Source organism: Zootoca vivipara, chromosome 12 (assembly GCF_963506605.1).
Source record: "Zootoca vivipara chromosome 12, rZooViv1.1, whole genome shotgun sequence".
Classification (NCBI taxonomy): Eukaryota; Metazoa; Chordata; class Lepidosauria; order Squamata; family Lacertidae; genus Zootoca; species Zootoca vivipara.
Genome location: NC_083287.1, coordinates 18,756,466 through 18,761,473, shown reverse-complemented (window position 1 = coordinate 18,761,473; position 5,008 = coordinate 18,756,466).

Here is a 5,008-nt window from a genome sequence, read left to right as displayed (position 1 = left end):
AGAGGTACCACTGTATTTCTGAGCTCTTCTATGGATGAGCAGCACATTTAAAGGGCATTTATAGCACCAAAATGCCTTCCCACAAAGAATCCCAGGAACTGCCGTTTACCCCTCACAGAGCTACAATTCCCAGCACCTGTACCAATCTACAGTTCCCAGGATTCTTTGAGGAGAACCATGTGCTTTAGATGCACAGTGTGGATGTGGCCTAAGTATCATTAATAAAAAAAAAATGCAAGGCTGGTGCAGACTTGCAGAGCTGGGACATACTTTAAGCGGGGGGTGAAATATGGTTGCTACCAATAGCTAGTCAATCAGAAATGGCAAAGTGGTTTGGGGAAAAGACCAATTGCAAGCTTGGGTGTAGACAGATTCACTGGGTGGACTAAACCACTCCTTCTGCCCCAGTTTTTCTTCTGTGGAGGCAACTAGGAGAGGCAGAAATATATAGCCATAAGAGATAAAACATTAGCAGGGTGTGTATGGCAAGTGACTACACCCTTCCGGGGCCTGGCTCATTTCCATGACAGCCAAGTTGCAGATCAAAGAAGCCCTCAATCCTGATAGTTCTGCTAAAACAAAACTTCTCAAAATAATCCCAGAGAAACATGATACATGGGGATTGTAGCAAAGGAGAAACTTAAATGAGCTACCTTTGTACCCGATCAGAGCTCATGAAGAGTCAAGACTAGCAAGTGCTGTAGGGGAAGGAGAAATTTAATGAAGTCGCAGTTGGGACATATAGAAAAGAGAGAATTAGGAAGAACATGAATACATTTAAATAAGAAGAAAGAATATTTAAACTTGGAAGACAGGACTCCTCACACAACAGAAATTGAGCCTTGGGCACTAAGCCATTCTTTAAATGATTCAGCAGTCAACTTGGCAGTAAAGCCAGAGTTTTGCCACTGTTGAGTAATATATTCCGTTTGGGGATCACAGACTTATATCCATTATACCTAGATTAGATTTGATTTTATACTAAGACAACAAATTATGTAGTAGTAAGCTTTTTCTTCCCTTGTTTTTCCTTGCCATTCCTGTAAGTTTGCTCATCATTTCTAAATATAAACACTTTCCAAAAGCATTGCCGATGTTTCCATATACTGTAGTACTGTAGCTTAAACTGTACATATTGAAAAGGGGAAGGGGTTTATCTCGGGGGGGGGGAGGTATTTCATGGAAACTGCAGGACAACTGCTCATGTCAAATCCTACTTTGAATGTAGATGCTGGGGGATTGTGCTTGAATGCATGAAAGTGTCTTGTATTTAACCCACCCAGGCCTGCATCCCCGATGAAGGACAGTTTTTTCAACCCTTAGGTATGTCTTTGATGGTGGGCACTGTAGTTTAGCAACATTGGGGTTGGCAATGTCATTGGCTACCCTGATCTACTCTGACGGGCAGCAGGTCTCCAAGGATTTGATCTGGTGTCTTTCCAGCCCTCCTACCTGGGATTATTTTAAGTGGAGATACAAATGGGATGGGATCTTCTATATTCAGATCTCCACAAACGAGCTACAGGGCCTTCCCAGACTCTTAACAGTGTAAGATGTGATGGTTTCTACAATGTCAAATGAAAGGCGGCGGCGGAGGAAGAAAGGTCAGTATTACATGTGAAGCTGAAAATGCAAAGTTTCAGGTAAAAACATTGATATGTACTATGTGTGGTGCCAGTTATTTAAAACAGTTGCACATTAATTCAAAACCCACAGAACGGTGGTTTGGAATTTACAATTCACATGATTAATAAGCAAAACTGTCACACTAGAGGAGGAAAATGTATGACATTAAGACTTCAAGAGCCACATTTTGGTAAGGCAAGAAATATGTCATAAGAGCTATCTTCAAGGTCCTCAATCCTCTTAAAGATGCCAAATCTGGTCTATTATGCTGTGCGCCACTTAGAAACGGATTTTCAGCATCAGCAAACTAGCTAATATTTTTTCCCCAGCTAGATAATTATTTGAAAACTTTAAGAATGTAAAAGGGTTTTCAAGAAATGCCCTACATATGTATTAGAAATATACAGCCTTAGCTGAAGGGTTGACTTCATTATGGGTTTGCTTGGGAGTTTTTTTTTTTTGTATTTCTTTTTGACACCAGGTTTTTCTGCATTTGGGATTTACCTTTTTCTGTTCATACCTGGACATTGCCCTGGGGAAGTAAATGACCCACATCCATACAATATTACTTGGTTAGTCACAGGGATTGAGAGGAAATTTGGTTTGGATTGGATTTTAATATGAACCTAAACCTACCCAATTCCCACTTTCTCAAACAACATGTGAATGAAAGCACGGCCATCCTTCAAAATGATCACTTCTCAGAATTTTGTGACATGGTTCTCCAACCAACCAACGTGTGCAAAAATGTGTATATTAGGAGAAAGTGTGCATTAAAATGCATAAGCTAACAAAAGCATCCTATGAAATGCATTATGTTAGAGAAAATTACTTGCAAAATTGGGCAAAGCTGCATACAGAAATGTATATATGAGCAGAAATTTGCACCACAACACCGACAAATTTTCATGAGGACTAATAGTAATAATAATAACATCAGAAATGCATAAATGTGGCGCTCTGAACTTAAGACTGGAAAATGATAAACAGAGAGAAACCAAAAATGACCGATTTGTCCTTCCCTTCCCTGGTTACTCGTGCATGCAGAACCACTGAGTGTGACATTTCCCCCCCCCCCCCCCGACCAGCCTTGTGGCTGAGTCCCATAATACACATGGTACTTGTTCCAGAGGCATTGTGTAGGGGGCCAGGGGGGCCATGGCCCCAGGGGTACATTTTTGATGGGGCACAATCAGGCACCCCCACAACAGGCACAGAGACATAGCAGTTGAGGTGTGGCAGCAGGTGGGTTTGTCTAGTGGGCAGGTGGATGGAGGTACCAGGTGAAGAGCCTGTTGGGAGGCAAGCTCTGTTCACCCTTCATGCAGGCTCCATGCATATGCCCCCACTCCAGTTGCCCAGTCCTCCCTCACCACCCTGCCCACCACCTGTCCCGTCCTGGGCCCCAGCAACCCACGCTATACCACTGACTTGTTCTATGATGAGAAAGTCACTACATAATACAGTAAGGCTGCAAATTAGTGGAGGTTACACACTGGGGATCGTGCCTAAAGCCAAAATTGTGTATAGTCAAAATATTTTGGGTGCAATGGCAGGTGGGGCTGCCAAAGTTGTTTCCCCCAGGCACCTGTGCATAAGCCGTGAGTGTAATGTACTGCAGATCAGCACTACAGACAAAAATAAAAATATGAACCTATGCTGGGGTGGGGGGAGGAAAGGAAACCAGAGCTCAGTTGGGTCATCATATGGCTAGGGTCTGTACCACACACAAAAAACAAATTCAATGGTAAAGTGGTAAGCCAGTGGTACTGTAAGGAAAGAGTGCATTTTTTCATATTTGGTGGGAATGTTGGAAAGCAAGGAAACATTAGAGACATCACTATTATTAATGAAATTATTTGAGTAAATTTAGTTGCTAACCACTATTGTTCCTTTTAATTTACACTAAAGGTTTTTGAGTTCTTGAGAATTTCAAACATACGTTTTATATATAATTACACTTGCAAGAATCCTTTAGGACCAATACTGGAAGGTGGATCATAAACCAATTAAGCTAAGTTAATTACAAAGTTGTGTGAACAGCTGGGGGTCACTGACCATGTAATGGTCGGTGGCTCTCACTTGCCTGTCCCAGGCAATCTCCTGGCTTGAGCAGCTTGTGGGAAACACACAACTCGGCACTTCTCTTGTGAGCCGTAGTCAAAACAATTTCCCAGTAGTTCGCTACCACCACCCTTTCTCACTTGCACCTGGCCAGAGAGCCCAAAAGGGATAGCTTCTCCACCTTGTTACAAGGTTGCAAGCCTCTGACAACTCTTAATAAAGCAGGCAGAAATTCAACTGGTTTGGTTTCTTTACTCAAACCCAGGCACACTCACTTGTGCAGCCCAACACTCAGTATGCGACCACATGGTCAATACTCAAGGTCCAAACCAAAATATACCTTTTTCAAGGCTTTATTAAAAAGTGTAAAACATACAACTTAAAAATTAGCAGTGCACATTTCTTGTGAGGATACAGAGATAGCAAACAATAAACATAAGCATACAAATTGCTCTAACTAAAAGATACATACGGTTACGCAGATATAACTTGTTGCAAAGCTTTCAGAAGGCGCAGCCCGCAGGCCCCCCTTCTCTTCTCACAGCTCCATTCTCGCAGAAACTCTGGCAAAATTGCAAGTGGCAAAATGCAAAGTTCTAATGCTAGAACTCCCAAGTTATGGGGAAAGGGTCAGGTGGGGTTCCGTTTTCCCACCAATGGAAATGAGGCTCCAATTAGCAATTTACCAATGATTTCAGGTGTAGCCCATTTGTCTTCACCTGTCTTACTTCACACTCTGATCTAATACTAGCAGATAGTAAGACAGTTCTCTCATTCCCTCCCAACTCATCAGGGTCAAGCCGACCCCAGGTGGACAGGATAGAGTGATTAAACCCCCTCCCATCCGTACCATAAGGAAATAGGGAACACCGGTGTTTCTTCTTCAGCCAAAGGCAATTACCACATTCCTTTGCAGGCAGCTAATTGGGGCTAGCAGAGAGGGACTTAGCAAGTTTTGTTAAAGGCCCAGCCTGCTCTTGCTGTCTCTCCCAGCATCCATTGCTCTTGACCAAGGATTCAGAGTTGTTCATACTATAACTCCCATGCCATATCCATGACAGACCATAAAGTTAGAAAAGCAAGAAGCATATTAAGAAATACTGAATAAATGGGAATCAGTGGTCCAATTTGTTGTTGTTGTTGTTGTTTTAAAAAAAGGCTTGGGAATAACTAGTGCAGGAAAGAATTAATCGGTAGTTTTACCATCTAGATATTTAACTTTAACTCTTCTGTGATCATGATTAACTCTCAAGATACTATTTAATGACAATTAAAGGATGCTTTTGCTGCAAAGTATGTCACATCAGGTTTGCCAAAT